The 26,569-nt window shown below is 42.2% G+C and overlaps 2 protein-coding genes across 2 annotated transcripts in view; both read right to left on the bottom strand.

Annotated features, from left to right (window-relative positions):
• LOC137377340 (cysteine and glycine-rich protein 3-like) overlaps positions 1-8,721 on the bottom strand; it is a 49,315-nt gene extending 40,594 nt beyond the window's left edge. The window contains exon 1 of the mRNA XM_068046921.1: positions 8,658-8,721. The gene's annotated coding sequence lies outside the window, so the exon portion shown is untranslated. The remainder of the gene's footprint in view (positions 1-8,657) is intronic.
• Positions 8,722-24,725: 16,004 nt separating this feature from the next.
• The window catches only part of e2f8 (E2F transcription factor 8), a 44,557-nt gene continuing 42,713 nt past the window's right edge, over positions 24,726-26,569 (bottom strand). The window contains exon 17 of the mRNA XM_068046524.1: positions 24,726-24,875. The gene's annotated coding sequence lies outside the window, so the exon portion shown is untranslated. The remainder of the gene's footprint in view (positions 24,876-26,569) is intronic.

Here is a 26,569-nt window from a genome sequence, read left to right as displayed (position 1 = left end):
TTCACAACATTTCAAGAAGAAAAAGGAACTTCGATTTGTTCTGTCATTGTCGTAATTGTCTAACACATCATGGAAATGCTTCACACATATCTAGTAAACATTAGCACACTAGAAAATGCACACTGCCCCCCCCCCCCCCCCCCAATATTGCAGAGCTACTTCTGCTTGTTTAGAGGGCAGGTCAGAATTACTGGAATAAAAAACAGTTGCCCAAGCCATCTGGAATGGTTCATGTTCATCGCCAGAAGCACTGTCACCTTCAGAAGTGGCTCATGTGGACGCCTCCAGCCACAGCGGCAAAACCAGATTTTGAAACTTAGCAATTGCCCTTCAGTTCTGTTTACACACATCCTTACCTTGTAAGAACATAAAGAAATAGAAACTAGAAATGAGAATGAATTTTGATGGCCATGACCTGCCTGTGGCAAGGGATTTGAGTCCAGAATTATTCAGATCCTTGTTTAATGTAACAATGTCCTTTTGAATAGGAAGTAATCAGTGCTTTGCACACTTTTCTGAATATGGTCTTAATGTGGCTAAACACTTAGAAAGGATGGCAAAGCCTTAGAGAGGGTGCAGAGGAGATTGACTAGAAAAGATACAAGGGATGAAGGCATTCAATTATGTAGAGAGACTAGAGAGCTGGGGAGATTTAATAGAGGTGTTCAAAATTCTGAGGGGTTTTGATAGCGTAGATAAGGAGAAACTGTTTCCACTGGCAAGAGGGTCAGTAAACAAGAGGACACAGATTGAAGATAATCAGCAGGAAGGAGAGGAGAATTTCTTCTACATTGCAAGGCGTGCTCAGTCTGAAAGGGCAGTGGAAGCAGATTCAATAGCAACGTTCAAAGGGAATTGGATAAATATTGAACTTGAAAAAGGAAAATTTTCAGGACTACGGGAAAAGAGTAGGAAAGTGGAACTAATTGGACAGCAATTTTGAAAAGAACCAGCACAGGGACAATGGGCTGAATGGCTTCCTTCAGTGCTGTAAATTTCTATGAAAGAGGCTAAACATGTTATAAAATCATGAACCCAATACCTTTGAGACTTTTTCTGAAGTCTATGCCACAAAGCTGCATCAGATAAAAGCATTAGAACGAAGAACATTAGGAAGAAAATTAACCCAACTCATCTGTTGATTATAACCCAGGTCTCTAGATTACTTATATAGACAGTCTTTGTATTCTATCAATCCAACCATAATTCAGATCTCTGTATCGCAATTACAACAACTGATTTAAATAGCACTTTTAAAAAAAGGTCCCAAGGCACTTCAAGATAGATGCAAGGGATAACAGTCATTAAACCAGGAAGGAGAGGTGACTAAAATGTGGTCAAAGAGATGATTTTTCAATTTTTTTTTAATATAAATATGAAGAGGAAGCTGGAGAGATAAGTTTGGGACAAGAATTCCAGAGAATAGCATCCAGGCAGCTAAAGGCTCTGTCACCAATGGTGGGACAAAGAGTGGGGCTACACTCAGTGAAATTGAATATTTAGGGAGGGGCTGGAGGAGAAGTGGAGATGAGCCTAGGTTACCGGCTCAAGTTTCAAGGGACTTGAACCCACAAAGGTGAGAATGCCACCACACAGACAAGACTGACAATGAATATAAACCATTCCAAGTGGCATGGATGCTTGGCTGCCATTTTGTTCCAACAATCGAAGAACAACTGCTTTAGCCTGAAAAATTGTCATTTTCCAGTGGCCTCCAGCCATTTTCATGAAAAAGCTGCATCAGATAAAAGTTTTGTGTATAAAGTCTGATGGTTTTCATATTATCTATAATACTGTAGTGTCTTTTGTTTAAAAAAAAAGTGAGGAAAAACTGCTTGCTTATGCCACAGATATCAGGTTGTAAATTTTAGATAAGGTGAAAGGCATCAACAGAATGGTCGAGTTGCATCATATTTATATACTAACCTACCACCAATCTGAACATTTGTGTAAATTTTATGTGGTTTATATCTAACTGAACAATTGGGTTCAGTTTTAGAACAAGTCAGTGAACCAAGAAAAAAAAAAACTTGCATCTCTACAGCCTTACACAGCTGATCCATGACATAACCTTTTCCTCATAACTGTTTCTAAAGAATGAATTTTTTCTTAACTAAGAAAAGACTTGCATTTATCCAATGACTTCCACAAACTCAGGATATACCAAAGTGCTTTACAGCCAGTGAAGTAGTGTTTTAATGTAGGAAATGCAGCAGCCAATTTGTGCACAGCAAGATCCCACAAACAGTAATATGATGCACGTTGACGATTGGGATGGGATCTTTTACCATCCACCCAAGACAGCAGAGGGGGGCCTTGGTTTAATATCTTAATTGAAAGACAGTATGTCCAATAACTCCCTCGGTATTGCTCTGGAGTGTCAGCCTAGATTATGTGCTCGAGGACGGAATTTTTCGTTGGGCAGGAAGCCCCGTCAAGTGGCCGAAAAGTCGGTGGCGGGCCCACCTCCGCCAGGCCTGGGGAGCCAAACTAGGATTTCTTGCTCCCCAGGCCTTTAGTTGATCTTGGGCGGGACTTCTACCTCCTTGAGGCTGAAAGTCCCGCCTAATGGAGCTGCCAGCCAATCTGCAGGCTGACAGCTTAGTCCCAGCAGCACCACCGGGAGCAGTGGCCACTGCTGGGACTGCACCCAGCCATCGCAAGATGATGAAGGACAGCCCCAGAAAAAAGGCAAGTTTTTGGGGCCTCTCCGTGGACAATAGGTTGGGCTCTGGGGAGGCAAGGGGTGGGGTGTGGGGGGAGGGGGGTGGTGGTTGGTCGGGGAAGTGTTGTGCATTGGGGCTTAGAGGGCAGCCCTCCACGGGGTACAGGATGCCTGAACAGGTGGGGGGGGGGGTGCCCACAAGCCTGCAAGAAGGCTGCCTGTTTCACCAGGTGTGCTTTTTGAGGCCTCAGCTGACCAGCAGCCAAGGGCAAAATACCACGGTGGTGGGTGGAGGCCCTTAAGTGGCAGTTAATTGGCAACTTTAGGGCTTTGATTGGCCTGGGGCAGGCGGGCCATTTCCCACCACTGCCCCGCATAAAATTGCAGCAGGGGCGGGAGGGGGTCAGGAACAGCAACCCCCCCATCTCTCACTCAATTTTACACCCCACCCCCACTCGTTTGGGGGGTGTAAAATTCCAGCCCAAGTCTCTGAAGTGGGACTTGAGCCTACAACCTTCTGAGGCAAGAGTGCTACCACTGAGCCAAGGCTGACACCAGGAAGTACACAGCTATCAGCTGTCATAAGTTTGGTTAGGGCAGCAGAGTGCTGTTCTTATTGGTCTGCTGACATGCTGTGTCCTCAGTGGTTGGACATACACGTCTGAAGGTGCTTCTACAATAGCCTGGACTTTGCAGTCAATGACAAATGAATGGCGTCAGCTGCTCATTACACTTGCCCACAGAGTTTCTGTGGGCTTTTACATCAGAACTTGCTGTTAGGTTTTCCAACAGCAAATACATTCTTGTGGGTCTCCCGATCAACTGCTTGAACAACCAATTCCCTTGTTGGACGCGTAAACTTAACAGAGCCAATTCAGCGTGACATGTTGCAAGTACGTACAATACAATTAGTCAACTCAGCATCTGCTCGGGCAGTGTTCTTCGGGTATTTTTTTCAAAAAACATGCAAGAGGAATCTGTTCTTTATACTATCCTTTGCCAAGACTCTTACAGCCCCATTAAAGAAGGCTGGTTTAGATAAAAGACCATCGATCCTCTGCATATGCACGAGGTCTAGAAGTCCATTTTCTTACTTAGCCTTTAATGGATCTATCAGAGAGTGAAGGTAAATGTTATGACCAGGTGAGAAGGAGTCTGGGGGGTTCCCCCTCAGCCTTTGCCTGGTTTAACTAACAGGGTTTAATTTTAAAAACACTGTTTTTAGCTTCCCCTTAATGAATCCTTGTTCACCGCTTTCCAATTGTGAGGCAAAGAAATCATTTCAGACAGGTTTTCTTAGATTTTAAACAAGAAAGGTAGAAGTTTAATAATCTTAAACTCTAATCCGGTTACCGACTACGAATATGCGACGCAACCACGCAAGCATGCATACGCGATAAACACATATACAGATAGAGACAGAAAAGTAGAAAAGAATAAAAGGGGAAAAGTTTGAGGCAATAGATGGGTTTCTATTTTACTGTCCTTTCAGTTTGCTGCGAAGTCTTTGGTTGCCGGTCAGACTTGCAATTCGTTGGGGCTCAATGCACACTTCAACTTGTTTTGAGGTTGGAGTCTTTTCTCTCTTGAAGTTGGCTCTGTCGATTGGATCATCTTAGCAGGGCCTGGAATGCACTTCCTTACCCCTTCAATGTCAGGTGATCAAAAGTCCATTGTGGGTTAAGTGGACCAGGGAATAGTCCTTAGTCTCCACAAGCACTGTCTGTTAGTATGCAAATGTCCTTCCAGCCAAGTGTTTGGTGATTTTTTTTTTTTTTTTTTTAAAAAGTCCTTCCTTCACACCAGCAGCAGTTAACAATCAATGTTGTTCATATGCCTTATTCTTGGCAGATGGGGGTGGAGGGGGTGGGGGGGGGGGGTGACAGTAAAGCATAGTATGAAATGTGAGAGCCACATACAGGGAGGTAGTTTGATACTAATCTCCCTAAATTCAGATTATACATTAAATGGTGCATGAGAGAGGCCAGGTGTTTCTCTTCAGGGATAGAAAGTTCAAGGACAAGTCATTTCAGACCAAACATATCTGTTGATGGCTGATTCAAGAGCACAATGGGCAGAGGACTGGAATCCGGACTTATACTCAGGTATGGCTCCACAGGCACTAGCATCTCTGAGGCATATCATCCAGTGGCCACTGTTCTTATGTGGTAAACTGGAACGGCAAGTTTTTTTTCAGTAGGGTTTTTGGCCACAGGAGCATCACAGCTAGGATTAATCATGTGCTCACATGATACGTACACTTTCCTGTAAATAGGGGAAAACGTTACTAGACATCAGAGCCGGGAGTCCCACAGCATGCTTGATGGCGGGCCTGGAGGTTGGCGCAACTTCTGCCATTTTTCCCATTTCACATGCGTTTTCATATGTAAATGAACCATGCGGCGACAGGCATGGGGGACACGTGGGATTATGCGATGGGAGTGGCCTTTCATTGGGGGAAACACACCATCACTGGCCCAAGCACCATGATCGCCATGGATATAAAAGATTCTGTGCTTGCAGCCTCAAGGATCAGCAGCATTCCTGTCATGCAAGTCTCTGCATAGGAACCCAAAGTAAAACTTGTACTTAATTCAAAATGCTTTTGCCTCCCTTAAATTTTTTTAAATCCAGCACCAACTTCATATCATTTATTTTTCACTGCAGCAACAAAGAAAATGTCAGCCAGCAGGCAGCGTCCCACCCCGCGGTTCAGTGATGCCTCCCTGCAGGATCTCCTCCAGGCCGTCAGGGGGAGGCGGGAGATCCTTTTCCCTGCTGATGGAGTCCGAAGACACCTTCCGCTTAATTAAATCACCCCGCACGCCACCAAATTCGCTCTTATGGGGCCCATAAAAGTCCACTCCAGGAGCGGGAACCTTGGCTAACTTTTAATTTATACCATACATCGCAAACAAATAAACTACAGCATCCTGTACTTTTTAAAAATAAAATTATATGCTTCTACTTGAAGAAAATCTGAATTTCAATGATAAACATTTTTAAAATAATGTGTGTAGTATACAGATGAGCGTAAATAGCAGCACTGACGATGCGATTTATTCCCCATCATTAATAATCTGTTCCACCTGACAAAAATATATACCATTCCCTATGTATACTCTGTCCTTCTCAAATTTAATTGAGGCACTTTAACGTCTTATATATTCCATGGCTAAAATTATGTTTCCATTTGGCTGTGTAACAGAAATGTCAGGTCTATATATGCCTGCAGTTCTTAATTTGTTCAAGGTGAAAAGTACAGACTTCAAAATGCTGGCAGGCACTTGAGAATCCTAGAACTTTCTGAGTAATAAACATTGCCAACTAAATAAATAGACATATAAATCATGTACTTCAAGTTTCAACATCTTTTAGCTGTATGCTGCTAGTAAAAGACTAAATTAAGGGCATGACAGCATTTTAAATATTGATTTTAGTATTATTGAATTTTTAGATATTTACAAACATATAACATTTCTCCATATAAAGAGAAACAGGACTGACATTCTTCTTGAAAAACATTATCTGCTAACAAAAAATGTCAGGGAAGTCCGACTTTGAAATGGGTAATTTCTGAGAGCAATTTTGTTAGCAGGCTGCTTGGTATGGAGTTATTTAGGTTTTTTTTTATACACTGAAATGGTCAATGTTTACTGAATTTATAAAACCAAAATATGTCTATCACTCCTTTATTCTCTATAAAAGTCTGTTTTGTGTGTGTGAATATTTTAATACATACTATATCTTATACAGAATAAAGGAATTATTGCAAGACTGTAATCTAATTAAAGAGTTAAGATTATCATTAGCAACAAGATCAAAGTTTATCCGATTTATCCCATGATCTAAAAATCAAAGAAGTTTCTTGAATCCATATTATCTGTACATAGGAGGAGGGTCATTTTGTTTTCAGGCAATTTTTGTGGTTATTGCCTGGAAAGTCAGGTGTGACAACACATTGTGATAACAGAAGAGTATTTAGCATCATTTACTGCAAACAATTTGCTGAGATTACATGCACCCAGTACATAATCTATTCCAGATAATATCCCACTGAAAACCCATATAGGAGACACTGACTCTTGTCGGGATGCAGTTCTACGTTCCCCTGCAGCCTTACCTATCTCTTTCAAAATGGGATTTTCCCTATGCCTAGCCAATGGGTGCTGGCAGCCTACTTGGCCCTGGTCAGTATCACAATCCGATCCTTATCTGACATCCATGTGCACTATCTGACATTGTTTGGCTATTCACAAGGTGGTGCATTTTACACATTGAACCACCAAGGAAGCTTCAAAATATTCTTTTAATTAAAGCTGTTGCTCATTGGGACATTTTACTCCATTAAAAAGAGGCTACAGAAATGCAAATTGTTGTTGCTTTGTAATGAATACTTGCATCCTTTTTCCTCCAAATAACTCCCCTGTTCTCCCTCCCTTACAAAAAAAAACACAAAACATTAATTGTCAACCATCATGGAAGTTAGCAATGGTGAGGGCAGATAAATTTCACAATGATGGAATGGCAAATTTTCAATGAGAAACCCTACCATGATTGAAAAAAAGTGTGAATATATAAATATTTTCCTGACTTAACTATCTCAGGGCTTTGATTACTTTATTAATCACTCAACCTCAAGTTCTGATGAGAGCCTTCAGATGCATTACATAGGAGGACATCTTAACACTGATCTGACAATATTTTCCCAACTGAACAGTTGGATGATTTCATTGCTATCCTCTCTTGGTGAAGCTACTGCCTTGTAAAAGGAAAAGTTAATGTACAAATACATTGCACACTATTGACAATGCTAGTTAAAAATCACTTCTTATTTGATTTGTTTTTGTTTCCTAACTAGTTTTAAGGAAACAAAACAAAATTTGTACTTCAATGCAGTACGACATAGGCTGCTGATCCTGCATCACCAGGAAAATTATCAGCTATAATTCAGCAACAACAAAAAAGTGCTTACAGCACTTTGAAAATGGAGGCGATAGAATTCTGTATATACATAAAGGCACCGGCATGGAATGCTGTTCCTGACTGGGCATGGCATTTCCTCTAAATGACTGTTACCAGTCACTTTGTATTCAGTCATTTTGATCGTTCAATGTGTACAATACAACATTGAAAAAAGCTTTTCCTTTTCTGTCATAACTTTGGCCATGTTTATAAAGAAGCTGATGAGCTTCTTTACTGGTGCAAGTTTACATCTTCCAGTTGAACTTGCTAACAGTTCACAATGTGGATTTGCCCATTTCGTATACTATATATTAGATAGCTTCACCAGAACTCAAGGAAATGCCACGTCAACAATATCCCAATCGAAAAACAGAAGGAAACATTTGTGGTTTGTCTTGTACCTCCATACAGCTGTTATCAGACTGATGGTCCAGATACTTAGTTTCCTAAAAAAAATAATTTTCTCTCCCCTCTGCACTCCTAAAGTACTCCCTAGGCTGCAGCTCCACAAGCACTGGGTATCTTTTAGAACTTCAGCCAAATTGCAATTTCTCATGCATAAGGTCAGTAGTAACTGACTGTTGGTAAGCTATCCAACAGTGAAGGGCATCACAGAATCTGTTCTCACACATTCACACACAATTACTTACAGCAGGCATTGTGATCAGTAATAAGAACCGTGGCCATTTTCCCCCCAAAACAGTCTACAGTTTCCCCAACTAAATTCACCACTTCCTTCCATTAAATTTCCTTTAGCCTAAAAACCCACTACTTGAGATATTGATGTGGGTAGACTCACATATTGTAATTACAGTCCTTCGTGCTCTTTTTTTAATAGCCGTTAACCACTAATAACCCTGTTGACAGTAATTTCTAACCTTACTTTTAGATAGCGAGTAAAGCATTTCACTGTAATGAAAATATGCGTCGTTAGTTGTGCTTGAAGTATTCCAGGTAAAAGTGTTTTAAATTAAATTAGAATTAGTTCAGGAAAAATTGACTTAGAAATAAGATAGTTTTACGTTACCTAACACCACATCAAAAGCGGTCCTGTAGCGCTTCCCTACAGTAATCTGTTTGCCTGATATTTCCACCCCAAAACTAGAAGAAGCCAATTTATATCCTTTCTCCTAAAGTGGCAGGGTGGCCTTAGGGTCGTGCAATTTGTGACGCCACAACAAGCTTTCAACTTAAAATAGCTTCTGACAAAACACAGAATGAATCAACGTGTCAGAAATTAGGAATGAACGCAACAGTTTGCACAGCGAGTGATACCAATGACCTACAAAAAGCGACTTAGTATGGGCTAAAACTGACAGAACATTTTATTTTTGGAACATGATCTAGGAGGTCCACCAGTTCCCTGGGGCTTCGCTGAGGGACATTGTTTAATCCATTTTAAGTTTCAGAGTAACGAGCGTTATGATTCACCCATTGCTCTAACTTGATTTATTCTGGGAAATGTTGTTTGTGCAGAGTATTTTTAAAATTATGTCTTGTACTTTAGCTCCAAGCCCCACAATGCCGTGATATTACAGACCTGGTGTTAATAAAACATCTTAAACCTACACCAATTTTTGAAGCCGACTATAAAGTTCAAGTTATTATATTTAAATTAGTTTCATTGAAGTTGAAAATCGCATTACTTGCAGTATTGAAGCTGATTTTAATTGATTTTTTTTCTGGGTATATCTGGATACAGCTCGTAAAATATAACGCACACACAAAGTGATGTCCACAAGCCCCATTGATTGGTAATTGCTAGATGGGTAATTGACGGGGTAATTGGTAATTAATTGGGTAATTCAGAAGGCCTTCGATAAGGTGGCCTATAATGGACTAAAAAATGTCAGAGAATGTGGAATCAAGAGTATAAGTGACAGAATGGATTGCTAGCTGGTTTCACGACAGAAAGCAGAGAGTGGGAGTAAAGGGTAATTATTCACAGCGGCAGAAGATGGAAAGTGGTGTTCCACAAGGATCACTGCTGTTCACACATTATACATTAACGATTTGGACTTTTGAATCAAAGACACAATTTCTAAATTTGTGGATGACATCAGATTCAGAGGTGATAGACAATACTGAGGAGGACTGCAACAAATTTCAGGAGGATTTCGATAAACTTGCAGAATAGGCAAATAATTGGCAAATGAAGTTCAACATGGATAAATATTAGGAAGTGCATTTTGGTAGGAAGAATGGGCACTTGAAGGAAATAAACTTGCAGGACTACAGAGATCGAGTGGGGAAGTGAGACTAACTGAATTGCTCTGTGGAGAGCTGGCATCGACTCGATGAGCCGAATGACCTCCTTCTATGCTGTAAATGACTCTATGAAGTAAAATCTGACATGTCCAACTTGATCGGGATTTGGAAAAGTGTGATAGTTAGGTGTAGGTGAGGTGTCTCAGTATTTTGGTCGCTCTGTTGTATATGGCTGAATACCTGCTTCCAGTTCCATGTACGGTACTATAAATATTATTGAGCTGATGTACTGTTAGCTTCCACAGTTTGTGACCAGATTTATGAGAAGGTAGATTGATCAAATCAACTACAATCCGGTATGAATAGAGGATTGATGATTCAGATAGAACTGCTGATAGATTTTTAAGCTAGTTCATGGACTCCCAAACTGCCGTACCTTTTGCGGCCTGGATGTGTCCGTGTTTCATGTATACGTAGTGTGACGGAAACCACACCTGCCAAATGGAAACGTGGATACAACTGGGTGGCGCAGTGGTTAGCACTGCAGCCTCACAGCTCCAGCGACCTGGGTTCAGTTCTGGGTACTGCCTATGTGGAGTTTGCAAGTTCTCCCTGTGACCACATGGGTTTCCGCTGGGTGCTCTGGTTTCCTTCCATAGCCAAAGACTTGCAGGTTGATAGGTAAATTAGTCATTGTAAATTGCCCCCAGTGTAGGTAGGTGGTAGGAGAATGGTGGGGATGTGGTAGGGAATATGGGATTAATGTAGGATTAGTATAAATGGGTGATTGTTGGTCGGCACAGACTCGGTGGGCCAAAGGACCTGTTTCAGTGTTGTATCAATCAATAAATAAATATTAATTTTGTCATGTGGAACACTATTTGAACGCTTACTGGACATTGAAAATAACCTGTTTAAAAAGACCACAGAGCAGTGGCTGAAAACATGGCTAGACCTTTGCATTCTGAGAGACAGTTGCACAGAGAGACAATGGAAGTGCTCCCTGATTCAATTAGCTAGATGGGTTTTGTCAATAATGATGATCAAAAGACATTGAGAGACATTGAATGTGTAAGAGCTAGCATTCCACGCACCCCCCTCCCCCCCCCACCAGCCACTGAGTGTGTCCGGTAAGCTTTGAAGAATCAACAAACCTCACAGGTGATGCTATCTCAAACAAAGAGCTAGTCACATGACTAACTTCCTGGCCAACCTGGGATTGATTGAATTGTGCTCATAGTAAAGTTTTGGACAGACTGCTTTTGAAGACCAAAGAGAAGCAAGATCTCTCTCTGTCTCTCTCGCTCACAGAAGTAGCTTAAGCCTCGAGACAGAAGACCCTGCAGCCTTCTGGTACCAGCGAAACAAGTTTGAAAGTGTGCACTGGGCCCCAACAGGAACTGCAAGACTTAACTTCAATCAAATACTTTATATCCAACCTAAAACCTGTAACTGAATTCCATCTACTGCTTTAAACCTCCCCCCCCACTTTAATTCTTTCTCCTCCTCAGTATCTATTTGTGTGTGTTTATTGCATATGCATGCTAGCATGGTTGCGTCATGCATTTTTAATAGTTTTAATTAAGTTAGCGTTTTAAGGTTAATAAAATTACACCTTTCTTGTTTAAACCTGAGAAAGTCTGTTTGATTCCATCACAATTGCAGTGAGCAAGGACTCATTGAGGGGAAGCTTTAAAAAAAACTCTGTGTTTTAATAGTTAAACCCTGTTACAGCCAAACCAGGGAAAGGCTGAGAGTGGAGCCTTAGACCCCTTCCTCACCTGGTCGTAACAGTGGAATGTGAGAGGTTGCAGGTTCACTATTTCAAGGGGTTGCTCTTTTAGTTTCTGGCTGCGCCTCAGTCCCAGGCTCCTGATCTTGGCCCCCTGATGTGGAAGGGAGTGTGCAGGTCACAGGAGCTTCTCATGGGTCTGCTCCTCTGCCTAAGATGGCTATTCACAGGCCCAGGTTGGACGTGGCCCGTGGGGATGGTCAGCCCAGCTACTCGCCTCTCTTCTGTGCCTAGGTGGCCTTGGAGCTGAAGCACATGGTGCCTGCTGCTGTGCTTCAGACCTTCCGTGACTGGAGGGCACTGCAGAAACTGCATTACATTGTAGACACAGTAAATAATGATTTTAATCTGATAAGTTTTCTATTGCTTTTGTTTATAATTTGGATTTTATTGTTTGTGCCCCTTTTTAAAACTTTTAATTTAATTTTGATTGGTGACACTTGTGTCATCCAAATTAGAGAGGAGTAGACAGAACTGCCGAACGATCTTGACATTGCTAAGGACAGCTAATAGTAACTTGGGTATCAGTTTGGTTCCAGTGATAGCACACCGGTGTCTGTGGTAGAAGGTTGTGGGTTCAAGCTCCACTCTTGAGAACTGAGCACATAATCTCGGCTGAAATTTAGTATTGAGGGGACTTTTGGAGGTGCCATCTTTCGGATAAGATGTTAAACGGAATTCCTGTCTGTCCTGTCCGGAGGATGTGAACAATCCCTTAGCACTATGACAGTGATGACAGATGGCTGTTTTAGTGACTGGAAGCCAGTGTCCAGTGGCGTACTACAGGGATCTGTGCTGGGTCCCCTATTGTTTGCCATTTATATAAACGACATAGATGACTATGTGGCGGGGGTAGGATCAGTAAGTTTGTGGATGACACAAAGATTGGCCGAATGGTTAACAGTGAGGTGGAGTGTCTTAGGTTACAGGAAGATATAGACGGGATGGTCAAATGGGCAGAAAAGTGGCAGATGGAATTTAACACTGAAAAGTGTGAGGTGATACACTTTGGAAGGAGTAATGTGACACGGAAGTATTCAATGAATGGCCTGACACTGGGAAGTTCCGAGGAACAAAGGGACCTTGGCGTGTTTGTCCATAGATCTCTGAAGGCAGAAGGGCAGGTTAATAGGGTGGTGAAAAAGGCATATGGGACACTTGCCTTTATCAATCGAAGCATAGATTACAAAAGCAGGGAGGTCATGTTGGAGTTGTACAGAACTTTGGTAAGGCCACAGCTGGAGTACTGTGTGCAATTCTGGTCGCCACATTATAGGAAGGATGTGATTGCATTGGAGGGGGTGCAGAGGTGATTCACCAGAATGTTGCCTGGGATGGAACATTTAAGCTATGAAGAGAGGTTGGATTGGCTTGGGTTGTTTTCGCTGGAGCAGAGAAGACTGAGGGGTGACCTGATCGAGGTGTACAAGATTATGAGGGGCATGGACAGGGTGGATAGGGAGCAGCTGTTCCCCTTAGTTGAAGGGTCAGTTACGAGGGGTCACAAGTTTAAGGTGAGGGGCAGGAGGTTTAAGGGGGATTTGAGGAAGAACTTTTTTACCCAGAGGGTGGTGACGGTCTGGAATGCCCTGCCTCGGAGGGTGATAGAGGCAGGTTGCCTCACATCCTTTAAAAAGTACCTGGATGAGCACTTGGCATGTCATAACATTCAAGGTTATGGGCCAAGTGCTGGCAAATGGGATTAGGTAGACAGGTCAGGTGTCTTTAATGCATCGGTGCAGACTTGATGGGCCGAAGGGCCTCTTCTGCACTGTATTATTCTGTGACTATTGGAAAAAGAGCAGAGGAATCCTACCCAACATTTATCTCTCAACCAACACTTAAAACAAATGATTTGGTCATTTATTTCATTGCTGTACGTAGGAGCTTGCTGTATGCAAATTGGCTACAGCATTTCCTACATTACCACAGAGGCTACACTCCAAAAGAACTTTATTGATTGTAAAGTGCTCTTGAGGTTGTGAAGAAGTGCAAAATGAATGCAAATCTTTCTTTCTTTACATGCGGTTTGCTTCACTCCAAGAATATGACTTCAATTAATGGTAGATGGATTATTTTGCTATGAAATTGTTTCAATTATTCCATTCACTAGAGGAGCCCTCTCTTATAGTTTATTATTTAATGACTGCTCTAGGAAGTACTGGAGTGACCCAAACACAGTTTTAAGATTAGACATTTGGCAAAGTTAAATGTATTTTGTTTTTCTAGACCAGTTGGTAGATGTTTGACTAGATGTTTACATGTACAATAGTGGATACCTGGAAAGGGTATTCTAAAGCTGTAAGCCACTTAGTGATGCATACTTTTGAGCCATATCCCAGGTGTTGTATATACCGTGAGGGAGAAAAATACCTTTTTCTCTCCCAATTTCCCCCATTAAAAGTAGTGGCTCACACTGGGAATTGTTTCACTTCATGCTGGCAGTCCTCTAGCGCCTCACCAAAGTGGCCATCCTTCATGTGCAAGCTTAGACACGCAAGTATATTAGGCTTCACCCATCGTACATTACAATTAAGTTATTTGGAGCAACATACCTAGTGGAAGCAAAACTTCCCCATTTACCAGAAATAAATCTGACAAAGAATCGTTTGGATGAATTGGTTTCTGTGTCTGTGTAGGTGCAGTTTCCAGCTGGGAATTACTGGATAGTCATTAGGAGTCATCTCCATCTCCAACAAGCGAGAATCTAACCACCAGATGTGTTGGGGTTTTTGAATAACTTGAAGATAGACAAGTCTCCCGGGCCTGACGGGGTATATCCAAGGATGTTATGGGAAGCAAGGGATGAAATTGCAGAGCCGCTGGCAATGATCTTTTCATCTTCTCTGCTGACGGGGGTGGTACCAGGTGATTGGAGGGTGGCAAATGTTGTGCCCCTGTTCAAGAAAGGGAATAGGAACAACCCTGGGAATTACAGGCCAGTTAGTCTTACTTCGGTGGTAGGCAAGTTGATGGAAAAGGTGCTGAGGGATAGGATTTCTGAGCATCTGGAAAGACACTGCTTGATTCGGGACAGTCAGCACGGTTTTGTGAGGGGTAGGTCTTGCCTCACAAGCCTGATTGAATTCTTTGAGCAGGTGACCAAGCAAGTGGATGAGGGTAAACCAGTGGATGTGGTGTACATGGATTTTAGTAAGGCATTTGATAAGGTCCCCCATGGTAGACTTATGGAGAAAGTCAGGAGGCATGGGATAGTGGGGAATGTGGCCAGTTGGATTAAGAATTGGCTAACTGATAGAAGGCAGAGAGTGGTCTTAGATGGTAAATACTCAGCCTGGAGCCCAGTTACCAGTGGCGTGCCGCAGGGATCAGTTCTGGGTCCTCTCCTGTTTGTGATTTTTATTAACGACTTGGATGAGGAAGTCGAAGGGTGGGTCAGTAAATTTGCAGATGATACAAAGGTTGGTGGAGTTGTGGATACCGAGGAGGGCTATTGTCGTCTGCAAAGGGACTTGGATAGGTTGCAGTGCTGGGCTGAAAAGTGGCAGATGGAGTTTAACCCTGAAAAGTGTGAGGTCGTCCATTTTGGAAGGACAAACATGAATGCAAAATACTGGGTTAACGGTAGGGTTCTTGGGCATGTGGAGGAGCAGAGAGACCTTGGGGTCTATGTGCATAGATCATTGAAAGTTGCAACTCAAGTGGATAGGGCTGTGAAGAAGGCATATGGGGTGTTAGCGTTCATTAGCAGAGGGATTGAATTTAAGAGCCGTGAGGTGATGATGCAGCTGTACAGGACCTTGGTAAGGCCTCATTTGGAGTACTGTGTGCAGTTCTGGTCGCCTCATTTTAGGAAGGATGTGGAAGCCTTGGAGAGGGTGCAGAGGAGATTTACCAGGATGTTGCCTGGAATGGAGAATAAGTCTTACGAGGAAAGGCTGAACATTCTAGGCCTCTTCTCATTAGAAAGGAGAAGGATGAGGGGTGACATGATAGAGGTTTATAAGATGATCAGGGGAATAGATAGGGTAGACAGTCAGAAACTTTTTCCCCGGGTGGAGCAAAGCGTTACAAGGGGTCATAAATTTAAGGTGAAGGGTGGGAGATATAAGGGGGATGTCAGGGGAAGGTTCTTTACCCAGAGAGTGGTCGAGGCATGGAATGCCTTGCCCGGGGAAGTTGTTGAGTCAGAAACTTTAGGGACTTTCAAAAGGCTTTTGGATAGGTATATGGATAAAGGAGAATGATGGGGTATAGATTAAATTGTCCTTGACAGAGGACAAAGGATCGGCACAACATTGTGGGCCGAAGGGCCTGTTCTGTGCTGTATGTTCTATGTTCTATGTATATGTTCTATCTCCCCTTGACATTCAATGGCATTACCATTGCTGAATCCCACACTATCAACATTCTAGGGGCTACCATTGACCAGAAACTGAACTGGAGTAGCCATATAAATACCATGGCTACAAGGGCAAGTCAGAGGCTAGGAATCCTGTGGCAAGTAACTCACCTCGTGACTCCCCAAAGCCTATCCACCATTTACAAGGCACAAGTCAGGAGTGTGATGGAATACTCTCCACTTGCCTGGATGGATGCAGCTCCAACAACACTCAAGAAGCTCAACACCATCCAGGACAAAGCAGCCCACTTGATTGGCACACCATCCACAAACATTCACTCCCTCCACCACCGATGCACAGTGGCAGCAGTGTGTACCATCTACAAGATGCACTGCAGCAAGGCACCAAGGCTCCTTAGACAGCACCTTCCAATCCCGCGACCTCTACCACCTCGAAGGACAAGAGCCGGAGATGCATAGGAACACCACCACCTGCAAGTTCCCCTCCAAGTCACGCACCTTCCTGACTTAGAACTTTACCGCCGTTCCTTCACTGTCGCCGGGTCAAAATCCTGGAACTCCCTTCCTAACAGCATTGTGGATGTACCTACCTCACATGGACTGCAGCGGTTCAAGAAGGCAGCTCACCACTACCTTCTCAAGGGCAATTAGGGATGGGTAATAAATGCTTCATTGCACTCCCTCTATGGCAATAATATCATTCCTAAGGTAAGGGGACCAAAACTGCACACAGTATCCCAGGTGCGGTCTAACCAAGGTTCTACACAATTGAAGCAAGACTTCACTACTCCTGTACTCTCATCCTCTTGCGATAAAGGCTAACATACCATTAGCCTTCCTAATTGCTTGCTGCACCTGCATGTTAGCTTTCAGTGACTTATTGACAAGGACGCCCAGGTCCTTTTGTACACCAACACTTTCTAATCTCTTACCATTTAATAAATACTCTGCACATCTGTTCCTACCACAGTGGATAACCTCACATTTTTCCACATTATATTCCATCTGCCATGTTCTTGCCCATTCACTAAGTCTTTCCAAATCCCCTTGAAGCCACTTTGCATCTTTCTCACAACACACATTCCACCTAGTTTTGTGTCATCTGCAAACTTGGCAATATTACATCTGGTCCCCACATCCAAATCATTGACTATAAGTATCAAGAAAACCATGGTCATGGGACAAGGTGTTGCATCTCTGCTCCTGATTGCCCCACTGGAAGTGGTTCGCAAATTCTGCTACCTTAGGTCCATGGTGACAATCTGTCCCCTGATGCAGAGCTCGATACATGCATAGGGAAAGCAGCTACCACCTTTGGCCGACTTGTGAAACGTGCATGGGATAACACCAAGCTGACCCTTAGGACCAAGCTGATGGTTTATAAGGCCTGTGTTTTCACAACACCTTGCTGTATGGGTGACTTACAGCTACCAGGAAAAGAAGCTTAATCATTTCCATTGTCGCTGTCTGCGGCGCATTATGGGTATATTCTGGCTGGACCAAATTACAAATGTGGCAGTCCTCTCAATGGCAGAGCTCCCAAGTGTGTTGACACTAATTAAACTGAGGCAGCTTCGGTGGATCGGACATGTCCACAGGATGGAAGATGGTCACATACCCGAGGACTTTATGTATGGTGAGGTAGCCGGGGCCAGACAACCAGTGGGGCACCCAAAGCTCCACTTTAAAGACGCTTGCAAGTGTGACATGAAGGCCCTGAAAGTCGAGTATTGCACTTTTTATTAGATTAGAGATACAGCACTGAAACAGGCCCTTCGGCCCACCGAGTCTGTGCCGAACATCAACCACCCATTTATACTAATCCTACACTAATCCCATATTCCTACCAAACATCCCCACCTGTCCCTATATTTCCCTACCACCTACCTATACTAGTGACAATTTATAATGGCCAATTTACCTATCAACCTGCAAGTCTTTTGGCTTGTGGGAGGAAACCGGAGCACCCGGAGAAAACCCACGCAGACACAGGGAGAACTTGCAAACTCCACACAGGCAGTACCCGGAATCGAACCCGGGTCCCTGGAGCTGTGAGGCTGCGGTGCTAACCACTGCGCCACTGTGACTTGGGAGTCACCAGCTGGCGCAAGAAGAAAATGGCGACACATCCTGTGGACTGGTGTGCACACCACCACGACCAGTTGGTGCAGCAGCTTGGCAACATGCCTCAATGTCAAAAACAACAACTCACAGCTTGGCAGCTTCATGTGCAGCACTTGTGGCAGAACCTCCCTCTCAAGTATTGGCCTTCACAGCCATGAGTAAAGATGCAGCAAGAGAAGACACCCCATCTAAATGGATTGTTTGCTGCATGTTCATCATTTCTCGTAGATGGAAGGATGCCAACCACAGGTATCACATAGCTACCACATAGCTCTATTAGTCTCTGTTAGGGAAGCATGTGTTTAGTACATAAGTAATTTTCTCCTGGCTTTAAAATGTTGGATGTGTGAGAAGCTTGGAGGTGCAATGGTCAATGAGAATTGTTTGTGGGACCAAACTGTCAGCTACATAAATTAGGAATCTAAGGAGAGGAAGAATCCGTCAAAGCTGGAAAGTTGCAACACTCAACCTGAAACCAAAAATAACATGATTGCCTGTTTTGATCTATTGATCTATTTGATGGATTCTGCACAACAACAACTTGCGTTTATATAGCACCTTTAATGTAATAAAATATCCCAAGGCACTTCACAGGAGAAAATAAAATATGACACCGAGCCACATGAGATATTAGGTCAGAGGACCAAAAGTTTGATCAGAAGTAGGTTTGACGGAACGACTTAAAAGAGGAAAGCGGGGTAGAGGGGTGATGAGGTTTAAGAAGTGATTTCCAGAACTTACGGCCTAGGCAGCTGAAGATATGACCACAAATGGTGGAGCAATTAAAATTAGGCATGCTCGAGAGGCTAGAATTAGAAGAGTACAAATATCTCAGATTGTTGTAGGGCTGGAGGAGATTACAAGAAAAGGGAGGGTGAAGCCATGGAGGGATTTGAAAACAAGGATGAAAGTTTTAAAATCGAGGCTTAACTTTACCAGGCGCCAGTGTAGATCAGCGTGCACAGGGGTGATGGGTGAATGGGACTTGGTGTAACGAAGGACACAGGCAGCAGAGTGAAATGAAAACTAACATGATTGCCTGCTTTGATCTTGAGATGTATTGTGCATAAAGATCCAGAGAAATGGTTTAATAGATGAGGGTTTCATCAGTTCTCTTGTTCAAATGTGTTTCCACAATGTAGTAATGACAGAAATAAAAACAAGAAATGCTGGAATCACTCAGCAGGTCTGGCAGCATCTGTGGAAAGAGAAGCAGAGTTAACGTTTCGGGTCAGTGACCCTTCATCGGAACTGACAAATATTAGAAAAGTCACAGGTTATAAGCAAGTGAGGTGGGGGTGGGGGTGGGGCAAGAGATAACAAAGGAGGTCTAGATTGGACCAGGCCACATAGCTGACCAAAAGGTCACGGAGCAAAGGGAAACAATATGTTAATGGTGTGTTGAAAGACAAAGCATTAGTACAGATTAGGTGTAAATACACTGAATATTGAACAGCAGCAAGTGCAAACCTGAAAAAAAACAGTGGGTAAGCAAACTGAACAAACAAAGATGAAATGAAATAAATGCAAAAAAAAAGATTGTAAAAAATGTAAAAAAGAATGTTAAAAAAAGGAAGAAAAAATAACTAAAAATGAAAGTAAAATGGGGGGCTGTCATGCTCTGAATGACAGTAGTAATGACAGAGTCTGGGAGCGAAGAAGCACACAAGTTATGATCTTCAAAGACACAATTAAAAGACGTGCATGATGGGCAGGCCATATGACTCTGAAATTGCTGATCATGAGACACCCTACTCACATTTGCAGTGCACATAAGGATGCAAGTTTCTGATCGTTGATGTGCAGGTCTGCTATAGAAACTACATTTACTGTGAACGTCAATGAGAAGAGAGGGAGAGAGCTTAAATTCTGGGACAAGACAAAAGACAGGTTCCTTCTGAAAGGGGATAAGTGTAAGCTGCAGTATCAACTGAACACTTTGTGAGTAATAGAAAATAATAAAGTAAGTGAGACATGAATGATGCAGTAGTAACACTTTGTTGCCATTTTATGTCCTTTGTGTATACCTACAATGTATATGGTAATCAGTGTGAATATCTTAGTAATAGGCCATGTACTTAGATTTCCAGAAGGCATTTGATAAGGTGCCACATCAAAGGTTATTACAGAAAATAAAAGCTCATGGTGTAGGGGGTAACATATTGGCATGGATAGAAGATTGGCTAGCTCACAGGAAGCAGAGAGTAGGCATAATTGGATCATTTTCTAGTTGGCGAGATGTAACGAGTGGTGTGCCACAGGGATTAGTGCTGGGGCCTCAACGTTTTACAATTTATATAAATGACATGAATGAAAAGACAAAGGTATGGTTGCTAAATTTGCTGATGACACAAAGATAGGTAGGAAAATAAGTTGTGACGAGGACATAAAGAGGCTACAAAGGGTTATAGATAGAGTGAGCAAAGATCTGGCAAATGGAGTGTAATGTGGAAAAATGTGAAATTGTCCATTTTGGCAGGAAGAATAAAAAAGAAGCATAATGTCTAAATGGTGAGAGATTGCAGAGCTCTGAGGTGCAGAGGGATCTGGGTGTCCGAGTGCATGAATCACAAAAGGTTAGTATGCGGGTACAGCATGTATTAGGAAAGCTAAAGCTAATAGAATGTTATCGTTTATTGCGAGGGGAATTGAATACAAAAGTAAGGAAGTTATGCTTCAGTTATACAGGGCATTGGTGAGACTGCATCTGGAGTACTGTGTACAGTATTAGCCTCCTTTTTTAGAGAAGGATGTAAATGCATTGGAAGCAGTTCAGAGAAGGTTCAGTGAATAGCAGAACAGCCTGAAGGGACTGAGTGGCCTGCTCCTACTCCTAATTCGTATGTTCGTATATCAAGACAGTGACCCAGATTTTGCAACAGGAATAACAGTGAGGCTACCATTGTTCACTATTGCTAAGGAATGAATTGGGCAGCAACTTCCAGAGTCTGCACCTGAGCAGTTAAATGCAGAAATCAGGAAGTTGCTGTCTGGATTGCACTGTGTCTTCACAAGCTTTGCTACATTAGTACCTCGCTGAGAGACTCAGTATTCAAATGCATGAAGGGTATGAAGTTGTGGTGCTTATTCACTAGTTACCCATTAATCATACCCATTAAGTGAGGGCTTATTAATTCAAATGTAAGTGAATTTTAATAGTGTAATATGCCCTAATTACTACAACTTGCCTGGCACTGAAAATGTAGTTTTACAAGTATGAAAGTCTCATTCTTTCAGATTTTAATAATTGTTGGAAATTTTTTTTAAATAAAAATAATTGTTTTTAATTTTTCTTTGTCTCCTGTCTCTCAATCTCATCTTTCTTTCTCTTTCTGTACAAGACCTTACATTGAATTAAATATTTTAACTTACACCTCCTGGTTTAGACTCTGCCTCAGTAAGGATTCTTCAATCTAATTAGTTGATGAGACATGCCCAGTTAACACAGATCTCAGATCCCCTGCAACCACAGATGTTCCCTGTGGAGGAGGTCACATTGCTTTGATTCTCTGATAAACGTAACTTGCCATGCAAAAGCCCACAATGTTTGTAGACAGCTGTAAGTGTAATGAATGGCGAGTGCTGTCATTCTTCACTACCAAGGAAGCAGTTTCACCTTCTACATTTTCTGCCATTTTATAAGTTGCACTGTTCCCATTTTTCACAGGCCAGAGATGAAACCGGGTCCCTTACCTAAACCACCATCCGAATGAGCATGGTGGCTGTCACATCAATCTATAGCAGTGCTCCTCAGTTATCATTATAATTAGGCTGTATCATGGGTTGCTTCAGCTGAACTGAGATTTGTTATTGTTAAAGTGGGGGCTTTGGATCTATGTATCTCATCAGTGGGGAGAGGGATGGCTAGTGGGATAATCACTACTGGTTGGACGACTTGGACTAGCTCCATCCTTTGGATGTAACGCCAATTAATCACCTCAACTGGTGCTGTAACTGAAATTGACAATAATGACATTGACATCCATCCACCCCACAGCTCAGTCAATTTCAACGAACTGTCCTTATTCTTTTGTAGACGAGGCCTTAGAGACAGTCATTGAAGAAATTCTTCACAGTCTCAACCTACTTTTCTTTCAAAACTCAACTGGTGGTTTGAAAATTGCTTATGAGGTGAAGAATATGGTGCCTCATTATTTCAACTGTCAGATTTATCTGCAGTGATTCACCAGGGACTCATCCACAGGCTCTGGTAGAAGTCTTGGATCCAACAATAGCTATTTTAATATGGATGCAGAAAATATTAAATTTTGGGGGAAATATAGGCTTCATTGTTCTGCACATTGAATTGCTGCTGGTCTCACATTTAGCTATTTTGATCTAGCGTGTAAGCCGCTGCCGATCCAGCTCAGTTTCCCTGTGTCCATCCATTCATTTATGTTTTGGCTGCTGCTCTGCACCCAATTATTTATATTTCCGCTTTTCACTTTATCCCTCCCTACTATCGTACCTTTTTTCTTTTCTCTGCCCTCAGGTAATCTACCCTTATAAACCCCACTTCTTCATTGCTCTCATCTTTCCTACTCTCCTGCTGTCATCTCAGGCTGACTATAAAGAACAGCAAAAATGACGAATAGGTTAATAAGGAAGGAGAAATTAGAGTATGAGAGAAAGCTAGCTAGAAATATAAAAACAGGTATTTAAAAAGGAAAAGAGTAAGTAAAGTGAACGTTGGTCCTCTAGAGAGTGAGTCAGGGGAATTAATATTGGAAAATAAGGAGATGGCAGATGAATTGAACAGATATTTTACATCTGTCTTTACTGTAGAGGATACAAATAACATCCCAGAAATAATTGCGAATCAGAAGGTGAAAGGGAGGGAGGAACTTAAAACAATTACAATCACCAGGGAAAGGGTACTGAAAAAAATTATTAGAATTAAAAGCTGACAAGTCCCCAGGTCCTGATGGACTTCATCCTAGGATCTTAAAAGAAGTGGCTGCTGAGATAGTAGCTGCATGGTTTTTAATTTTCCAAAATTCCCTAGATTCAGGAAAGGTCCCAACAGATTGGAAAATGGTAACTGTGACTCCTCTATTCAAGAAAGGAAGGAGACAGAAAACAGGAAACATCAGGCCAGTTAGATTAACATCTGTCATAGGGAAAATGCTGGAATCTATGATTAAGGAGGTTATAATGGGACACTTCAAAAATCTCAATGTAATCAGGCAGAATCAATATGGTTTTATGAAAGGGAAATCATGTTTGACTAATTTATTGGAGTTCTTTGAGGAAGTAACAAACAACGTCGAAAATGGGGAACCTGTGGACGTGCTATACTTAGATTTCCAGGATGCATTTAATAAGGTGCCACATCAAAGGTTGCTAAGCAAAATAAGAGCTCATGGCATTGGGGGTAACATATTAGCATGGATAGAGGATTGGTTAACTAACAGGAAACAGAGATTAGGCATAAATGTGTCATTTTTGGGTTGGCAAGATGTGACAAGTGGTGTGCCACAGGGATCAGTGCTGGGACCTCAACTATTTACAATTTATGCCAATGACTTGGATGAAGGGGCCGAATATATGGTTGCTAAATTTTCTGTTGACACAAAGACAGGTAAGAAAGTAAGTTGTGAAGAGGACGTGAGGAGTCCGTAAAGGGATATAGATAGTTTAAGTGAGTGGGCAAAAATTTGGCAAATGGAGTATAATGCGGGAAAATTGTGAACTTATCTATTTTGGCAGGAAGAATAGTAAAGCAGCATATTTTTTAAATGGAAAGAGATTGCAGAACTCAATGGTACAGAGGGATCTGGATGTCCTGGTACATGAATCACAAAAGGTTAGTATGCAGATACAGCAATTGATTCAGAAGGCAAACAGAATATTGTCGTTTATTGCAAGGGGAATGGAATATTAAAGTAGGGATGGCTTGCTACATTTGTACAGGATATTTGTGAGACCACATCTGGAGTACTCTGTACAGTTTTGGTCTCCTTATTTAAGAAAGGCTATAAATGTGTTAGAGGCAGTTCAGAGAAGGTTCACTTGACTGATACCTGGGATGGGGGTGGGTGGGCAGTTATCTTATGAAGAAAGATTGGACAGGTTGGGTCTGTATCCATAGTTTAAAAGAATGAGAGGTGATCTTATTGAAACCCTGTGCTTGCTGGCCTTCACTGGCTTCCCCCGTCCAACAATGCCTTAATTTTAAATCATGCTTCTTTTCAAATCCCTCCATGGCTCCCTCCCTCCCTGTGTGTAGCTTCTACCAGCCGGACAAGTCTCTGCGCTCCATTAATTCTGATATCCTGCACATTCTAATTTTAATAATTTACTCCACCACTGGCAGCTATGCTTTCAGCTGCCTCGGAACTATGCTCTGGAATTCCCCCTCTACCATTCATTTAAGATTCTCTTAAAAATCTACCTCTTTGATCAAGCTTTTGGTCATCTTTGCTGATTACTGCTTCTATAGTTCAGTGTCAAAAAATATTTTTTATTCATCATCACTCTTGTTCAGCACCGTAGTACATTTAAAGTAGTTAAATGTTCCATATAAATTTAAGTTGTTACAGCCTTGGCTTAGTTGGTAGCACACTCACCTCTAAGTCAATGTTTGTGGGTTCAAGTCCCAGTCCAGAAATGTGAGAATAAAATTCAGGCTGACACTCCAGTGCAGTAGAGAGAATGCTGCATTGTTGGAGGTGTTGTCTTTTAGATGAGATGTTAAACGGGCCCCATCTTTACTCTCAGGTAGATGTAAAAGATCCCATGACACGACTTGAAGAGGTGCCAGGAAGTTCTTCCAGGTGTCCTAGCCAATATTTATCCTGCAACATCACAAAAATATTATCTGGTTACTGTTTGTGGGAGCTTGCTGTGTGCCAATTGGCTGCCACGTTTCCTACATTATAACAGTGGCTACACTTCAAAAAGTACTTCGCTGGCTGTAAAGCACATTGGGATTCCTGAGGTCATGAAAGGAGTTATGAATGCAATTTCTTTTCATTCTGTGGATCTGAACAAATTGTAAATTGTTCTATGTAACTGACAGTTTTATACTGTAGGTCCTGCTGATTTGGGAATTAGATTGAGATGATAGCCAGTAGAAATGGCAGTCCTGACACCAGTTCTAAGACAGTAAACAGCACTGAAACCCCAAAATGTTGTGTCCTTTGTTACACAATAGTGATTTAAGTTCTCCTTTCCTTAAGAATCTTCACCTCACAAACTTCTGAGACTGTTACCAACACTAGCCACTTTACCTCTTGCTTCAGATGGAGGGAATCTCAGACATCAACCATCCCCTTGGCTGATCTTTCACATAGCAATGTGCATACCTTCTAGTGTAGATTTAATGTAAGGCTCCCCGGTCGATAAAGTGCTGCAAGGTGTGGTATTAACCTGTATCGATGGCAATGTCCCTGCTTTGACGTTTGGTCCAATTTTGTTGATCACAGCCGAGGTAGCATTAAGGCGCTACAGTTGGTCTCAATACCCTTAGGTTGGAAGTGGAAAAGGCATCAGCTAGGGTTGCAATAGTGCAATGGGAACTTTGGCATCTATCAGAGGGCAGACGTGGCCTTGGTTTAATGTTTCACTTGAAAGATGGCACCCCTAACAGTGCAGAATTCGGCAGAATGGGGCATGAATCCACAACATTGACCCAACACAGTGCTACCCCAACCACAGCTAACACAACCTGGAAAAGGAGAATGAGCAGACAGTACAAAAGGTGTACAAGACTGGCCTTTGCCCTATTATTGGTAACAGAGGCTTCGGTCACTTCTGTTCTACTTATTTGATCCATCTTAAACCAAATCATCGCTCCCCCTTCAAGAACCAACTTTAAACCCAACTTTTTAAATCAAGCTTCCTGTCATTTTCTACTATGGCTTTGTGCTTGCCTCAACCATGAAATGTTTTGAGTTGTGTTTAAAAAATATTAAACACCACATAAATGCAATTTGTTTGAAGTGGAATAGAAGATGTTAATCCAGAAAACTTGAGTTTAACAACTGTATACGGGAACATGGATACAAACTTTAAAAAAAAAGCAAATTTAAGACTGATGTCGGGAAGCAGTTCTTCATAGCAATTTAAATTTATGCAATTATCTTCCACATGGACAGAAGAGATCATAAATTTAAATGGAAGGCTGAACGATCTATGCTGGTGCTTTGTTTTGTGGTTTTTATTGAGGGATGATACAATAGCCATGCAATAAGAAGGATGGAGGCTATAACTTTCTTTTGACACCTGGGAGGGGTCATGCAGCTAGGCAATATGGGTGGAGCTCAGGAATAGGAAGGGTGCAGTCACGATGTTGGGGGTTTACTACAGGCCTCCCAACAGCCAGCGGGAGGTAGATGAGCAGATATGTAGACAGATTTTGGAAAGATGTAAAAGTAACAGGGTTGTCGTGGTGGGTGATTTTAACTTCCCCTATATTGACTGGGACTCACTTAGTGCGAGGGGCTTGGATGGGGCAGAATTTGTAAGGAGCATCCAGGAGAGCTTCTTG

The sequence above is a fragment of the Heterodontus francisci genome, chromosome 14 (genome assembly GCF_036365525.1).
Source record: "Heterodontus francisci isolate sHetFra1 chromosome 14, sHetFra1.hap1, whole genome shotgun sequence".
Lineage (NCBI taxonomy): Eukaryota > Metazoa > Chordata > Chondrichthyes > Heterodontiformes > Heterodontidae > Heterodontus > Heterodontus francisci.
This window is presented reverse-complemented; position numbering and strand designations above follow the sequence as displayed.